This window comes from Pinus tabuliformis, chromosome 5_2 (genome assembly GCF_031772625.1).
Source record: "Pinus tabuliformis cultivar Carrire ecotype Pingquan chromosome 5_2, CPIR1, whole genome shotgun sequence".
NCBI classification, from domain to species: Eukaryota; Viridiplantae; Streptophyta; class Pinopsida; order Pinales; family Pinaceae; genus Pinus; species Pinus tabuliformis.
In genome coordinates this window covers 785,174,541-785,193,498 of record NC_142306.1, presented here as the reverse complement: position 1 = coordinate 785,193,498, position 18,958 = coordinate 785,174,541, and positions in this window count along the sequence as shown.

Sequence of the window (18,958 nt, the reverse complement as noted above, 5' to 3'; positions counted from 1 at the left end):
ATGCAAATTGGTGACCCCTACTAGGTACATTTAAACGAATGATAATATTTGTAATAAATTTTGACATGTATGAATATATACTCTTAAATAATGTATGATGCAAATAAATGATTTCCTCAATATGCGTGGTTATAGGTTCACCAAGGTGAAGTGTTGGATTGAATCATTTTTCAAAAAAAAATTATGCCATAAGTGGTCGAAGAACGAAGTTGTCACTTGGATTATTGTTTCGAAGAATCACTTCAACTTGGAAAAGGTTGTTAAAGATTTTATGCACAAGGCATATATAAGCTAGTCTTAAGGGCTAAGAAACACCGAGGATGGTGTTTCTCTTGAGGGGGAAGATGTCACATTGTTTGGTGATAATGTTCGAAACAAATATTTTATTTTAACAAGATTAGTTATGGTCATCTAAGGAATGACGAGAAGGTGAAAATGCTAAATGAGGATTTAACCATCAAGAAGTTAAGGAGAGTTACTCCTCTCCCTAGAGATAAATATCTTAGTTGGGAAAAGAGAGAACCAATAGGGTGGAGAGGAACCTAAGGGAATCAAGAAACATGAGAAGGAAACTTATTTCGAAGACATGACAATGTTGAGATAAGGAACAACGTTGACATAGAGAAATTCTTGATGTGGTTGTGACCATTGGAGTTTCTATATAAGCTTGTGAGTATGTGGAAACTCTAAACAAATATTCTTCAGTTGGTTGGGGCGAGTGGAATTCCTGTGCAGGCCTGATTTAGTCTCCATCCAAGAAAGATTGTCCTGAAGGGAAATCGACGCGTTGGGGTGATACCACGTTCAATGGTTAGGAAGAGCATTCTCCCTTCCTTAGTAATTTTAGGTGGAAACCTAACTAACCTTGTACAGATAAGTATTTCTATGTAGATTGGAAATAATTTATATAGATTTTGAAGCAAGAAAAAAACTAACCATCCAACACAATATGCATCATAGATTCATATGCTTTATCCATCATGGACCATACAATCATTTCTAGCCAAATGTGCATTTAAATAGTTCTCAACAACCTTAACTACTTGCATGCCTAATATAAAACCCCATCCCTTTATACATCGAATTTCTAATCACCACAAATGTATATTTCAAAAATTAAAACTCCTTCTATAAACTTTAGCTAAATATAACTATCAAACTTTAGCTAAATATAACTATCGACAAATTCTGTTTTATGCTCTACGAAACCTTTAAACCTCAGTAACAGTAAACCACAAGCCAATATCACTTTTCCTTAAAATTACAAAAAATAAAGACTTCCGCAAAAAGGGGAAAACCCAATAGTACATTCCCCTAAAATTATAGAGAAATAAAAACTTCCCAAAAAAAAAAGTTTCAAGACAACCCAGAATCCGGATTGCAGGAAACCGCAACATTGCTTTTGTCTAAGTAAAAAAACCACAAAAATAAATAAAAATGGTCATAAAAGTTTTGCAAAAGATCCACCCTAACTCAACCCAGCCGGGAAGTCCACTCCGGACCCCCCTTCCCCAAAAGTCATTTTCTCTGGTTAAAAAGACGAACAAATAAATATCACAATTACCTAAAACCTTTTCTTTCTCCAAAAATAATATTTTTTTTCCAAATAAACCAATCAAACCCCAATTTGCAAATCCATTGACATGATCTCCGGGCATAGTATATACTAGAAATACTGTAAAAAGAAAATTCCTTTTAAAACAATAAAAAAAAACACAGATTTTCCTAAACAAACAAACAACCAAATTGCAAATTCACCACCATGATCTCCACACATAATACATACTAAGAGTATTGAAATAAGAAGATTCATGTCTGCGATTTTAAAACAACAAATTTCCCTAAAACAAAGTAGAAACCCACCTGGGTTCAATTCCAGGAGCATAAACACTGAAGGCAGCAACAAAATTTACCAAGATGAGAGAACAAAGAAACGTTGTAAACACTGGAAATAGAAAATTACCAGGCGTTTAGTATAAATGGCGCACTGTAACTTGGAGCGTTATGCAGCCGCCGTCTCAGCCCTGTTGGAATATGTATGCAGAAGGCCGTTGATGATATTATTATTAGCGTTGGAGGAGCTCTCTTTAGCAGAATCGGAATGGATTCAATGCATTTTGATATCTCATATTCAAATTCCCTTTTCTGTCATCGAATTCTTAAAGGAAAATACATTTGGCAGATCTTAATTGGCCTTCCACAAACCACGAAGGTCGCTGGGCAGCCGTCCCCTTAAAAACGCCTTTGGCGTAATAAGAATGAGTACTGTACTTTTAAAAATGTTAAAATACTCATCTAACCTCTGGACTCTGGAGAACAGAAAAGCGTTGCATTTCCTTAAAGCTCATTAAGAGAGATCATTAATCGTATTTCAGATTTGTTCTATATAATTTAATCAAATGAGTTCGATTGCAATCCAATAAAAACTGTCAAGGGACGAACTGAAACCAAAGGATGAATGATATGCAAAACTCAAACAGAACCCATTTCCATTTCTTTTGTGACACATTTTACCGTAAAAAAGGACGATGGAAAAATATATCAAAATTTAGATCATACGTTAACATACATGTATGATCTTTACACTAGAGATAACAGAGAATCATAGTTGTTACACTATAGGGAGCCGCAGGATATTTCAAAGACGACTGCGAACCATTTGGCGAGTAAAGCTAATGGAAGACATGGGCTTCTTGGGTATATTAATGGCAATATGCTCTTCCACTGGAGGTACCCTCATCCATATCTGCATTCACTTGCTCCTCCACACAACCGAGTAATATATTTGGTGGGTTCTCGATATCATATTGTTCTTCAGAGCTTGCGGTCTGCCCTTCCTCCAAATTCAGATTGGGAAGGATACCTTCCCCAATTGGTTCTCGTATTGGAGACAAAACCTGCGCAACTCTAGGGGATTCCAAAATAGATTTTTTGGGTTGGGCGTCAGTTCTGCAAAGGGGACAAGTGGAATGCGAAAAAAACCACATGTCGATACAGTCCACATGAAAACTATGTTTGCAGTTGGGTAGAATCCGGGCATTTTCATTCTCCTGCAACTCGCACAGACATATTGAACACTCTAACCCTTCCGTGAAATTGTGTGATCGATACACAAACTTGGGCAGCGTCTCTAATACCACAGAATCCAGCCCCATGTTTTGCAGCCTTTCCGGTTCTTGTTCAGATCTCCGTCTGGTAGATTTTACCAAATCCCAAATCCACTTCCCATAGAAGTGGAGCACAATCACGAGTGCAAGCACAACAACGCATATTCGGGCAAACAACATGATTTTGTCGACTTGGTCCTGCCCATGATTGCCAGGCGGGTGACTAAAATGACTCCCCGAACTCATTTTCTAAAATCACTGCCAGAACTCTTTGAAATCGAGGTGCTCTCGGCCCTCAACCCACTTAGATGGCCTGCCTTCCCAGAGAGGCAGACTGCCCTTCCTTCTGCTATGCTTCTGTGAATCACTTGCTGCATAGACTTTAAAACGCGTATGGGTTTAGGGTTTTGATGAATAGCAGTATTGACTTAAAAACCAAGTTTTTATGGTTTCGAGGAATAGCTGTACTAACGCGGTTAATTTTTCACATATTCTCAAAAAAAAAAATTTAAAGGGTGTAAACTAATTATTATTGTTTTTCTATAAATTGAATTTTCCATAAAGAAATTATATTTTTAAAATTTTGATTAATTTCAAAATGATGAGTGGAAATTTTTTTAAGTATATTAAGTGCAACTTTATTTATCGAAAATGGAATCTATTAAATGATCACATTTTTCGACCATTTGTTTAATACTAATTTCTATTAAATGACCATATTTTTCGACGAATTATTTTAAGCTAAAGAAGTTAATTTTTTTTTAATTATTATATTGAAGTATATTCGATTTTGAAAATAATAATTTCATTATAATAATAATTTTTATTTATTAATTTACATATTTTTAAATAAAGTAAGTTAGCAAGCTAGTATTTTAATTTTTTTAAATCTTTTACTAGAAATTTAAATTCTTTTAAGAATTTAAATTCATTTATACATTTAAAAAAAAAAGTATACTACACAGTTATATCAAACACAATAATATAAAAAAATTAAACTTCAATTTTAAATAATTCAAATTACCAATAAATCAAAAAATCTCAAGGCACACAAGTCAGAGTGCGACGACTAGTGTCTATAACCAGCACGTAGTGAACTGCTTTCAATTCTTAGGTTTATGAGGAGAATAACATGTCCCAGTTACTCGGTTGGACTAGTTAACAAAGCTCGTAGTGAGGTGCTTTCAATTCTTAGTTTTACGAGGAGAATAACAGGTCCTCCGTTGCACCGCACATATCCTATTTCCAATGTGATTCTGACCTTATATTCCTCGAAACAATCACTTGCGTGTGGTAGACAGCTATTGTGGGAGTTTTTAACTCTACGCTTTCATGAAAATGTGGTGAAACTTTTCACCGCACATTCTATTTCTTCTGTGATCCTGACCTTATATTCAATTGCTTGTGCTACACAGTTATTAGTATTTAGGTTTTTATTAAAATGTGATTGAAAATTTTTAATATAATTGAAAATTATGATTTTAATGATTAAAATTAATAAAATAAAATCAATTGAGAAAGTTTTGATAGAAATTATATAGTAGAATTTTTACTGACGCTTTTTAACCATTAGTGTGATAAAAAATTCTGCTATATAATTTTTACTAAAAACTTTTCTAGACTTTTCATAATTCATTATTGATCACAAAAACTTCAATTCAAAAAATTATTTGTAAAATAAAATTAATTTTTAAATTATTATTTAAATATTAACTATTATTTGAAAAAATCTTCCATTCTTTATATATAAAATTTTGAATTCAAATTTAAATAATTGAGAATGGTATATCATAAAGAAAAATTTAAAATTAATTTTAAATTTTAAATTTATTACAAAATTAAAATTTAAATTAAAATATTATAAATTATTATTTTCACCACTTTGTATGATTATGATGGTGGTGGTTAATGTCCACTGACACCAAATTTTGGTCTATCAGACCTAAAAAAGTGAATTATTTAGTTTGATTTAAGATTTTATTCTTATGCTCAAAAAGCTTGAAGAGAAGCCTCTGGAGCTCACTGTAATTTTGACATCGTAAAAGGCTAGGAAGGTCAGTGTTGCAACAAAGATTTTGAAACTGAGATCTAATGTGGTTGTACGCAGGACACTCTAAGAGGAAGTGATTTTCATCCTCGATGTTAGTATTCTCACAGAGATGGAAGAACCTTTTCATCCATGGTGTTTTAGGAACTGCCCATTTCACTATGGAGCTCATGAGAGGTCGTTCTAATCTTGGTTATATTAATTTTCTTCTTTGAGCTAGTTAAAACAGAGAGATGCTTTTGATCTTCTAGGGTGGGGTTGATGACATCCTTATAATATCTTAATTTTATTTTAGCTGCTAAAACTTTCTCACACCACATTTTTTCTTTGAACTTAGAAGTAACAATATTTTTAATGGTATTAAAGTTTTGCAATGCAACATTCCTGTGCATCTCCCAATGGTGTAACCAAGCCCTAGTGTCTTTATACCAACCTCGTTTGAGCCTTAGGTGGTTTTCGCTGGAATTTAAAGCTAGGTCAGGAAGTCTATGCTCTCCTATGTTATTGAGTTTGTGCTTGTACAACAGAAGCCTAGTCATAGCTAGGCTCTCGATAGGGGAAAGACCCACTCCTATAAGAAGAATGGGATAGGATGTGTTGCTTTTAATTTTGAGGTTATACATTATAAAATGCTTCTGGATTTGCTCAATCTTTCTCCAGGATTCTCTAGAGATGCTACAACCCCAAACCTCACATCCATATAAGATAATCGGAGTGACTAAAGTTTCAAAGAGGAACTTCGTTCTATCCCACATTACGAGGTTTTTCGTTTTACAATTATTTTCAAGACCAAAATAAGCTTTCCATCCCCCATTAATCCTTTTCTCAATGCTATAGTTCTAGTTGAGCTTGTCATGAATATCAATTCCTTGGTACTTGTAGGAAGACACTTCCTCCAAGTTACTATTGTCGTACATAAAATTAGCGTAAGTGTCCTTCTTGGATTTGATAATCATAACTTTTGTTTTTTCAGTGTTAACAATCATACCCATGGTAGAGCAGAAATCATAAGAAGTATAAGTTGCTTATCAAGATGAGATGAGCAGCTTGCGAGAAGAACAATATCGTCAGCGTAGAGAAGAAGGATGATGACTATCCCATCTAAGATCGTGCCAACACATCCTGCTTCCTTTAAACAACCTTCTAGCTTGTTGATGTATATGCCAAATAGGGTAGGGGAGAGGGGTCAACGTTGTTTAACTCCGATATTACACTTAATATCTTTCAACCACCCATCATTGCTCTTTAACTTGGCAATTACATTCTCATATAACCTTATAGCGTAGCTCTCAACTCAAAAGGAAGATTTAGCTCTTCTAATCTATTCCAAAGATTGTTTCTATGAACCGTATCGAAGGCCTTTCTAAGGTCCACAAAGCAACAAAAGAGATTGGATTTATCATTGTGGCATTCCTCCACAATGATCCTAAGCGTAACAAGGTGGTCTATTGTTAAATGATTCTTTCTAAAACCCGCTTGGCCTTTAGCCCGCTTACCTTCACTTTCAAGCCATATGCTCAACTTCCTTTCCAAAAGAATACCATATAGCTTGCTAGGAGAGGGTTGATCATAATTGTCTGATAATTAGAGGGGTTATTTGTATCCCTACTTTTAAAAATAGGGGTAATGAAACTTTGAGTCCATGGTTTAGGGAACCCTTGCTTAACTACTTGATTGAAAAGCTTGTGAATGTGGGGGATGAGGACAGGACCTCCAATTTTTGAAATTTCCCCATAATAAGCTTGTAAATGGTCATATAAATAAATTATTATTTAAAAAAAAAGTATAACTATGTATATTATGTATATAGTTTTTTGATATATTAATATTTAATATATATTTTAAAGCTATTTTAGCTATAGTTCTTAGTTAAATTTGTCCAAAATTTAAGAAAAAATTATGCAAACACAAATTAAATTCATAAATTTTGAACAATTTAAATTTCTGGAGATTTTTCACTAAACCAATTTTTTTATATGTTAAAAACTAATTTTAAATAATTAAAAAAAATATTTCTCAAATTTTAAATAAAAAAAAATACAAAATTAAACCCAAAACTCTAAAACATAAAATAATTAAACACTTTCCATATATTAACAATTTAAAAAATTATATACTAAACGCTTTCCATATATTAACAATTTGAAAAAATATATACCAATAATTAATTGACCAATTATTTATTATTTTACACCTTATATTCTATTAAAAAACACATATTAATCATCTATGGAAAATATGCCCAGAATTTGACGAGTTAACTCTTTCATATTTCATATCTTATTTCAGTCCCCGAAAAAAGTTATTATAAAACTCAGAAAGATATTCTCATTTAAAGAGATGTTAGAGTTCATATTTTAATTCAAAAAGTCAAAATAAAATAATTTTATAATTTATATATATTTAATTACAAAGGTTTTAAATATGAAATAAGTTTTAATAAATGAAAAATTAGTTTATTAATTTATTAAAATATAAGGTTAATATTATGTTAGTTCAAAGCATACATCACACACAGCAGATTTATACTCAGAGATTTAGATGGCAATAGCAAAGAATAATTTCACAGACAGACAAGTGGAGAAACAAGAAGATTAATCAATCAAAAATAGTGGAATAGATAAAACAATCACTGGAGAAGAGAAATCACTTTGCATTACATAATAGGCCTTGACCTTGGCTTGCTTTCCTTAGCCAAAGAAATTACAAATTTATAGAGGTTGTAGAAGGATCTAGAATCCTGCATGTGATTTAGATTGAGATCTAGAAACTAATGGTGGTGTAGAAGGATCTAGAATCCTGCATGAATTTGGTTTCACATTTAACATTCTCCCATTTGAAGTCAAATAAGAGTCATGAATCAAGTCACACCAAGTCCTACCATTCCTCTACACAACTCATGTTTATTTTGTGGTAGAATCTTAGTAAGCATATCAACAAGCTTCCTATCTATACGGATCTTTTCCAAGGATAATGGTACCTTAAGTCAATGTGCTTGGTTTTGAATGAAAAGCTGGGTTTTTCATCAAGTGAATGCACTCTGACTATCACAATATAACACATACTTGTCCTGCTTTATTCCTATCTCTCCTAGGAATCGCTGCATCCACAACATCTCTTTACAAGATTTTATTGTAGCTATGTACTCTACTTTTGTTGTAGACATGGTTACTATTCTTTATAGCCTTGACACCCAAAACACTGATGCACCTGCAAATCTATACAAATAACCTATAATGGACTTTCAGGTGTCCATATCTTCAGCCATATCTGCATCTGCAAATCATTGAAGCACAGTCTCATCATGACCAAAACATAAACAATAATGACTAGTACCCTTGAGATACCTCAAAATCCATTTTATTGCTTACCAATGTTGTTTGCGTGGATTCGCAAGGAACCTACTCACTACTCCCACTGAATATGCAATGTCTGGTCGTGTGCATACCATGGCATACATCAAACTGCCAACTGCTGAAGCATAAGGAATATTGCTCATATTTTATTTCTCCATGTCATTAGTAGGACATAATTCAATACTCAACTTGCAGTGGGCTACAAGGGGTGTACCGACTGTCTTGGCATCCTTCATATTAAACCTGTCAAGAACTTTCTTGATATATTTTTCTTGTGACAGCCACAATCTTTTGTTTTTCCTGTCACGCATAATCCGCATGTCCAATATATATTGTGCTGGTCCCAAATCCTTCATTACAAATTTGCTACCCAAATCTTTCTTCAACCTATTGATCATATTCTTATCATGCCCAACAATCAACATGTCATCCACATATAACAATAATATGATATACTTTCCCTGATCATACCTCTTGATATAGACACAATTGTCAGCTTCCAACCTTTGAAACCATGTTCCAACATGAATGAATCAAATTTTTTGTACCATTGTCGAGGTGCCTGTTTCAACCCATAGAGACTCTTCTTCAACCTACAAACAAGGTCTTCTTTTCCTTTTTCTATGAAGCCTTCTGGTTGCTCCATATAAATTTCTTCCTCCAATTCACCATGAAGGAAAGCAGGTTTTACATCTAACTGTTCACATTCTAAGTCTAAAGCAGCAACTAGACCAAGAATGACTCTAATGGATGACATTTTAACAACATGTGATAAAATTTCAGTGAAGTCAATACCTTCTTTTCGAGAAAAACCTTTCACCACCAGCCTGGCTTTGTACCTCTCCTTCTTTTCGTCACCTTCATACTTAATCCTATAAACCCATTTGTCTTGTAGAGCCTTTCTACTTTTTTGGAGGTTCACCAACTCCCAATTTTTATTTTCTAGCAAAGAGTTCATTTCTTCTTCCATTGCTTTCTTCCATTCTTCATTGTGCTCAACTTTACAGGTTTCTTGAAAACAATTAGGCTCACCTTCATCGATCAACAAAATATAGTTTGAAGGAGGATACCTTTGTGAAGGCTTAAGAGGCCTAGAATATCTGCAAACCAACTATGGTGGTGCATTATTAGGTTGAATCTCCTGTAAAGGTTTCTGCAAAATTTCTTGTTTTTGTTGTTCATCATTTTCCACTTGTTGTTCTTCATGCTCCTGAATTTTATGTTCATTTTCAGAGCATACATCATACGTAGTAGATTTATACTCAGGGATTTAGACGGCAATAACAAAGAATAATTTCAGAGACAGACGAATGGAGAAACAACAAGATTACTCAAGCAGAAACAACGGAATAGATAAAACAATCATTGGAGAATAGAAATCACTTTGCATTACGTAACATGCCTCGACCTTGGCTTGCTTTCCTTGGCCAGAGAAACTACAAATTTATAGAGGTTGTAAAAGGATGTAGAATCCTGCATGTGATTTAGATGGAGATCTAGAAACTAATGGTGGTGTAGAAGGATCTAGAATCCTGCATGTGATTTAGATGAAGATCTAGAAACTAATGGCGGTGTAAAAGGATCTAGAATCCTGCATGAATTTGGCTTCACACATAAGATATTAATATAGAAGAAATAATCAAGTTTGTTTCGTTGGTGGGGATTGTGAGTTTAGGATGGGCTTGGGGAAGTGGATCGGAGATTACTCAGGTGCAATTTAGTTATTTTTTAAGTCCAATGGTTTCGTGAGACGGTGCTTAACCAGTTTTCCTATTGTATGGACACAGTCCGTAGGGTCTTTCACCTCAATCATCCAAGGCTGGAAAAATTTTGGCGTTTAACTACTTGGATAGACCCGAAAACTCATAGATTGAGTTGCTCTAATATTTTTCTGGTCCAGATTTGTGTTATACAATGTGCTAGTGTTCGGGCTGAAATGATGATGGACCATTGGATTAAATAGTCCTCAATTGACGGTGCTAATTCTCCGCACAGCTCTTTTGATCGTAGGATTTGTGGACCATCGGATGGGAAGTTCATTTCGACCGGGGGTAGCATTCAGGTTCAGGCTGGGGAAGCGGACAATAGATGAATGATTGATGCGATTTTGGTATTTTTTGAAGTTCGATGGTCTTCACTGTTTGTTCGAGAAACAGGTGAAAAGAAAGGAACTTGTATCTCGACTGTCAGGTTCCCTTAGTTTTTTGCTGAAGAGTTCATGTAACCTCGTGAGAAGATGTACCCTCGTGAGATATTTTTTAATCTTGGGTTTTGTTAACCCTGTTAATGGTAAACGAACAATAAGGTTGTCTTGTGGTGGTAAACCAGCAAGAGGTTTGTCTTTGCAATGGAAAAGACGTGTATCATATGTATTACATTTTAGCCACTAATAGAAAGTTCCACTTTTACTTGACCAAAAAAATATAATATAAAAGAAATAATATATTTTTATTACCATATTTATTATTTTACATAATGTAATTTTAATTTAATTTATTCCATATTTTCTAATTTTTTAATTAATAAAATTATAAATAATTATTTAAAAAGAATTTATAACATGGAGTCGGCCTGGAGTATGCCGTAAAACTGCTTCTGCTTGGCTAAGAGCTCGTCTTCCTCGGACGTAAGGAAACAGGTTAACGGCCCAAGACCCAGAGGCATCTGGCAGGAGTGAAAGCCTGCTCCCTTACGGACCACCAGGGGGTTATTACAGGTGGCGTGGTTTTCCTTGATAACAGTGATGAGTCAAACCGACATTCGCGGTTAGCAGCCAGAGATGGCTGTCCTCACTGTTGGTTTGACACCTGAGTTTGATAGGTTTTGCCACCTTCGAAAAAAAAAAAAAAAAAAAAAAAAAAAAAAAAAAAAAATATCACATGGAGTGTCCTAGTTAGGAGAGAGGGGGGCATGGGAGTCTTTACGTTTTTCTCCCTCAAAGTTTAGTTTGTGGCCACCTACGTCCCTAAACTTGCTACAAGCATAAATGGCGATCTATTGCATGGCGGCTGGAGTGAATAGTTCTATCTACGATACTGAAAGAAATTTTTTACTGCCATCTCCTATGTTGAAATGACTCCTCTCTTGCAGCGAAGCCCTTCAAACCCACGTAGATCAGCGCCAGGTATGGATCTGTGGTGGTTTTTGCCCAGAGGAAACCTTGTCAATTTGGATCCGTGGAACTCTCTTTTAATATCCCCTTGCAGTTTGCAGTGTTGTGAGCTGTGGGGCTTGCATGGAAAAATCGTGGTCGTATGTCTTTTTTTCCCTGCAACTCAAGATGTGGATCAGGGAAAGATGTACTCATGGTTTGGGATGGAGGCAGACAGCGACAGGAAGGGCTCTCGATTTATAATTCTTTGTAAGCAGAGATTCGACTTTGACAATGGATGTTCACAAAAATAGTTTTTAGCAGATATGATTCACAAGGAGGATCCATTCTCCGATGGGTTTTCGCACTCTATTTTTATCTAGATAAACCATGTTTCTTTCAAGTCTAGATTTGGAAAAGCAAAACATCAAAAAAAATGCCAGATATTGTTTACAAATTCTCATCCGAAGACTTTTATGAAAACTTGAAGCAAATCATTCATAACAATTTAGGAACATCATTAACTCTTCAATATTTGTTATACAAGGGTAAAGTGCTTTAGGATTCCCTTCAGGAAAAAAAAGCAGAAAAATTAGGGTATGCCCAGGGATTCTATCATAATTTTCAATTTGAGGTTGTAAGATGAAGCTATAGGTTTTAGAAACCCTAATACAGTTTAGTGTGATTTTGGGAAATAAATTTATTCAATGGAAATAGCCAGCATAGTTATTTTTTACTAAGTTTAAAAAATTATTTTTAATTAGTTATTTAATTTTCAATTTAAAATATTAAAATATATATAAACAGAGTAGTCTTTTTGGATAACATGTAAAAATCATATAAAAAAATATTTTGTAAAAAATATATTAAAAGATATTTAATAATTTTTTTAATATTTTCTAAAAAATAAAAATTGAATTGAAGGACAACTCAACTCACTAGAGAGAACTAATAAATTTAAGTACATTCCTAGATCGTGTGAAAAATTACTTCGGAAACAGTTATGCCTGGGAAGTTTTGAAAGCTCCCAAGCCCATAGCTTCATTTTCAGAGGTTTATGTCAGACGGGGAGCACGCGCATATCTTCCAATTCCTTGACTATCTAAGAATAAGCAACTCAATTTGAAAATACATATCCACAAAATTTCAGAAATAGTCATTTTACATGTAACATTGCATTGCACTTCAGACAAATCAACCTAAAAGATTGCAGTTTTCCTCGATGTATGATTGTGAAAGTTCATGCTCATACCAATTGAACCGTTTTCTTAGCCTTCTCAATTTCAAACACAAAATTAATAACAAATACTACTTGTCGACTAGATACTTGTATTGGGATCCAAACGATTCGTTGGGTGACTTTGCGTGTGCCCTGTTGTGATTACTTCTCTCCTCGTCTTTCTTCTGGTTGGTCAGTCAGTGCAATAATAGAGGTTATATAGCGAAAGTGACAACACAGATCACCCAACACACTAACATGAGATTTTGCTGAAAACGTAAAATACAGATTACTACGAGCTCTGTTTTACACAATAAGTCTATTACAACTTTATTGTGTAACTTGACTGAGATACTCCGGACAAATTAACTGCTATATATAGAGCTCTACTCCTTGATATCCTACGTTGTTAGCAATACATTGGGAGTTAGAATCCAACAATCTAGACACAACCTCAACGATGGTTTTTTGTCCTCACGGGGATGCTTTTGGAGCTGCAGTGACTCTTCACGATGTGAATTTGTTAGGGGTTTGAACGTTTGAACTTTTTGACCTCTTCCTGCCTCAGGGGCTGCATTGTCCTGTGAGTATAGGAAATCCTTGGAAACCTTAGAGAAAATAGTGATGCTTAGTATTGTGTTTGGCATGCTTAGGATAAAATGAGTACCATTAAAACAATAAAATCCATTAGATGTAAACTTATCAGCATTTAAGAAGTGTAATTAAAAAGTTTCCAATAATTATACTCTATTGCTTAGGGTTTAAGGTTGATACCCTCTAAGGATAACAAAATCTTATGTAACATCTTAGTACTAAATGGTTCAATATTAACTTTTGTATCAGATTAAAAATAAGTTACAAATGTGTGTTCATCTTCCTACAAAGGAATGTACAATGTTGTTATTTATAATCTCATTGGGTATTGTTCATCGTATTTTTTTTAAGTATTATTTTCATCAAATTGTTTTTAAATTTAATTATTCTCTAATACAAGGGAAAACTTCAAATTAATGTATAGAACCTCTCTCTTTCTATATATATATATATATATGTACACACACTAGTGGAATCTACAAATATGTCAATCTTATATTCTTTTTGGAATTGAGACATTAGAATAACAAATCTCATAACTCACATAAGACTTTTATAATGGGTATTTCTAATTAAAATCCCCCCTCTATTTATCTATCTATCTACACATGTATATAATAATATATTTTTAATTAATTTGACTATACAGAAAAAGTTATATTCTTTACTCTAAATAGTAAAGGAAGTGTCTAAAGTCTTTGTGTCTAATGAAATCAATATTGAACGCAAATACTATTAAATTTGTACTAAAATTGTGGTTGAGATTGTTTCTGTGTAGGAAGATTTAATGTGGATTGGTGGGTCTTCCATCATGGCATTTGAGAGTCTTACCCAACAAATATAGTTTTTTTTCGGCTCTCTTCTGTGATTTTTAAATTAGTGGTGCTTATTGTAATTTAATCTAAGGGAATTATATGAAGACATTATTGTTTGCACTCAAAACCATATAGTATAGTTTCCATTGGAAGGTTTAAAGGGAAACAACCATATCATCCCCTCTTCAATACTAATAGGTGGAGTTGTGGGAAAGTGCCTTCTCTAGGTTTGGGATAGTTTCTCTAAACGTAAAAAATAATTAACACGAAAATCATTAGGTATAAGTCACTTTTTATTGCCACCTATAATTGGATTATCCCAAGAGATCTTGGTAGCCCAAAAAACTCACTGTAACATGGCTAATTAAGAAATTTATATCAGATTGGAACTAGAGTTAGGAAAATAGTAAAACAAAAATGAGAGAAAGATTATGCCTTTAGTGACCCATGAGTGTGGTCTTATTTCTAGTTTTACTTCCATATTATTTAGGTAATGCACACACACAAATAACTATATATATTTAAAAAAAATAAAAATAAAATATCAGTAACGAGTAGATATATTATATTAATCCACAACTATACGCGACCAAAAATTAGGAGAATTGTGGATTGTTTACAATGTCATCCATGGAAATCATATTTTCAGAAAGATCATCCAAGCTCCAATTTTTTGCCAAATTTAGAAAATTCCACCTATCTACCTCAACACCACTATATACTCTACAATATTGATTCAACAAAAAAATACATTTATGCTTCCACATCAAAAAACAAAAACGAAACACACTGGCTAATCCTCCATTTCCACTAGATAATTTAGATCAATTCTAGTAGTGTCATCTTCAGGCCGAGGATTCTTTTCTTCTATCTTGAGTTGGAGTTCTTCAATTTTCATTCTCAAAGCATCTACTTCATCCTCTAATTGATGAATCTTCAAATTCTTTTCTATTTGCCTCTTCTGCATGTCATAAACCTCCTTTTGTTATTGTTCGAGACACCTTTTCATCACTACCAACCCCTCCCTAAATTCAACATATTCCTTCACAGAACTACCACAATCTGATGCTAGGAATTCCATCTACAGAGTGCACCTCCCTCGATCCATCACCAGGTTCCCCGTCATTCTAGCAAAATGAGGGCGACGATGACCCCAGGAACTCGAAACCAACACCACCTCATGCGAGTGAATCAATGCCTCCATGTTAACAACCAATATTACTCTAACAAAATTACCCAAACAAAACAAAGTGATGAACCCAATTTCCTTGTGCCTCTTTGTTATAGACATTTTGGGGCACTGCAACCCAAATCATATATGTCCATAAACTAAGGGCTTCTGAGTCCCCAAAAGTGTTGTTTCATACCCTAAAGGAACAAGGTCAGCTGATTACATCATCTCCCAGAAGTTCTCCACATAAAACTGCTCAAAATTGGTCAAAACTAGACCATACAGGTTGCTCAGTACTAAGGGTACGATGCATCTCACATGCCCAGTGTAAAAGGTCGGATGCATACTATAAAGCCCTTCTGTGGGGTGCGATGGGCAAGAATTTATAAATGGCAGACACAGTTTGCGAGGTGGATGATCATGGAATCTTCCAGAAACTTCTCCTGTGACACTTGCCTCTCTGAATTCGCCCAGGGATGAGTAAGAGATCATCAATCTCCAAGTGGAATCAAGAACCATCAGAGAGAAGACACTAATCAAAATCCCAGAAGCTGACTCAGCTCCATGTAATCATCTATATATGGATCCCTCATCCCACAGATTCGAAGGCTAGAATTTTGTATCTTGTAAGGAAGTGTTGTTGGTTTCTTGGTGGAATATCATAGTGTTAGGTGATCTAAACTTTTCATGAGGTGAAGAAAGGCTTTCATGCTAGGAGAATGATGTTGGGTTAGATCAATGGGTTGTAATCCTCTCTTCTAATATTTATATCAATAAAGCTATTCAAGTTTTCCTCCACATTCTTGTATGTCTAATAATATATGCATTTGTGTGGTCAATAAATATCTAATTCTATATTGCTTATGATTGTAGATCTCTGCACTTTGAAGGTATTATGTTGCTTTGACTTTACAAGTACTCTTTGAAGCAGAGTGGTCAAGGGAAAAGCGGCAAAGACCTGTCAATGAAGAGAAGGAACAAGCAAAGAACTGAGCAAAAGATCGAGGTTGGTACTCTTTGATCCTCTCCTATCTACTTCTCATAAAGGAAAACTAAAGTAACTTTAATCTCTTTGTTTCTAAGATAGATACCCATCTTAGTGGGACTAGCAGCTCTGCATAGACACTAGATTTCCCGATAAAAAAATGGTGACTCCACTAGGGAACGCATAGATTGTTTGCTTGTCTATATATTTTTGTTTTATAAACTTACAGACGGAGCCTGAAGTCAAGCTAGCTAGCCTTCAAGCTGCATTTGCTATGCAAGTGGAAAGTAGATCAATGCTGCTTCAGTCTATCTCCAGGTTTTGTTAATAAACTAAACAATCGATTTGAAAACATCCTAATTGCCCTAGTGGTGGCTCTAGTAACCTCATTAGATCAACCCCTGTGATTTCTATTTACTAACTATCATTAGCTCGGCCTAAATCCCTTAACTAAGCTGCAAACTGTGACCAAGAACCAAGTTGAAGTCTCGTCCCTAGACCATCGCACTTTCTCCTCTTGGGAATCTGGATCCATCGCACCTCCCATGTGCAGTAGGTGCGCTGCATCGCACTTTCCCTGTGTTGCAGGGGCGTTGATCAGATAAGACCTCTTCTACTTCCAGATTTTGGTTTCTTTGTTCACTCTCTTCAGCTTTATTTAGGAGTTTTGCTATCTATTATCAGTATACCACTGTGGATACTCCCTTACTCTGCATGATTCCACCTCCATAGTACAAGGAATTGTGAATGTTTTTATGTATTGTGCACCATTTACAGTTCTCTTTTACAAAGAGTAGCGTAATTAAACTATCATCTTTTGATTTGGAAGTGTAGCAAGTGTTGTTTTCAGTGAAAGAAAAGAATCCTATCATTCTTGATGGTCGATTATATAATTACTCTTGTATTTGATTTGAATTAGTAGTTTTTCAAGTGTCGAAAGCAGTTTTCAATTCAAAGTCGCAAAGTGTCGCCATTATCTTCCTTTCCTTTTTGAAGAGAAATTTGTTAGTACTGTCGCTTTGAAAATATAATTCAGATTTGTACTCAGCATTCTTTATGTCATTCACGCATTAAGAAAGCAGAAAACAAATACATGCATGTGCATTTGCATTTAGACTGCTTGTTGGTTTGATTTAGGACAGTGCATCTAGTGTGTGCTCTCTGCTCTATGTTGAAAGAATATCATCCCTCTTTCTTTTAATAGCTAGGATTTTCATTGCAAAAAGAAGATTAAATGATAGCTTATCATCTTAAATTTCATTTTGGGAATTGTATATCTACATCACGCGGTGAACCTGAAAGGAAAATTTCTTAAGAAAGATCAACTGTAAAATAAATTCAATGAACATAAAAATTCTTTGGAACCTAATGCACAACATCTAGAAGTCTAGGCTAGAGACGTATTCCGACGTCGTAAAGCCTGGTAACTATTTCTTTCATCATAGGTTGGGTGATTCCTCCTCTTTGAGACGACAAGTGCCAGTATGGACTTGTGCTCCCACGTACCGTCGAGTATATATTGGGAGACCACAATAGGCTATATCCCGTATTCATAGGAAGTCGTGTCTTCCACCCTATCGATTGCAATGCACTAAACACAGCATTCGGGAAGATTGACTACCGTACCGTAAAAAGTATTCTACAATTATGCGATTGGTTTGGTAATCCCTCTGTCTAGATTTCCAGAGTATTCTCTTTCATTCATTTTCAAACGCCTTAAAGGAAAAGGTCCATTTGAGCACTTGTCACTTCAGGCTCATTAAAAATCGAAGGCGACTAGAGTCATCTTTTATTTTTTCTCGACTCTTAAAAATTGAAAAAACAAGTTGTGTCAAAGCGTCTAAAATTTATTTTAATCAGAATAACGCTACTGTTCCCTCGTTCGTCTTAGGTTGAGAAAATGGAGTCGACCAACCAAAGATTTCCCCTTGGAGGAAATCCTGGTCCTTTCTCCTCTTCGGAAGATGTTGGTGCACCTCATATGGCCACATTGTCACTTCTAGGATTGTCGATTGGCTTACCAATATGGCTCTTCTCCACCTCCATCATTCAAAATACCGTGATTCCTGAACAATCAAGTCAGCAACTAGACAATACTAGAGTTACCCCTCAACCTTCTACTTCGTCCGTTTCTCCCTCTCCTCCTTCCTCTTCACTTGATGAAGTTGGTAAAGCAAAAAATCAGGTAACTAAGAAGGAGAAGAGGCAGAAGGAGAAGAAGGAAAAGAAGAAGAAGGAGCCAAAGGCAAAAAGGGGTAACCGTGCATCATCTAGCGAAAATCCACACACGGCACTATCTAGACCTAAATTTCCATGTGTCATCTACAAAGGGGACCATTATCATCGAGATTGTCCTTGTATCCCCCGGATCTTAAGGGATTGGTCTCCTCTTTTGCACAATCCAGTGTCATCAACCTCTGACGATCATGTTGAAAGCACACCATCAACTAGTGAAAATGAAGTCTCTAGACAGAAAGGAAGATGTAAATTTCCTTGCAAACTTTGCAAAGGCAATCATGTCATCCACCATTGTGCCTTTCTGGACGAAGCTAAAAGAGTTTTGGATAACCATC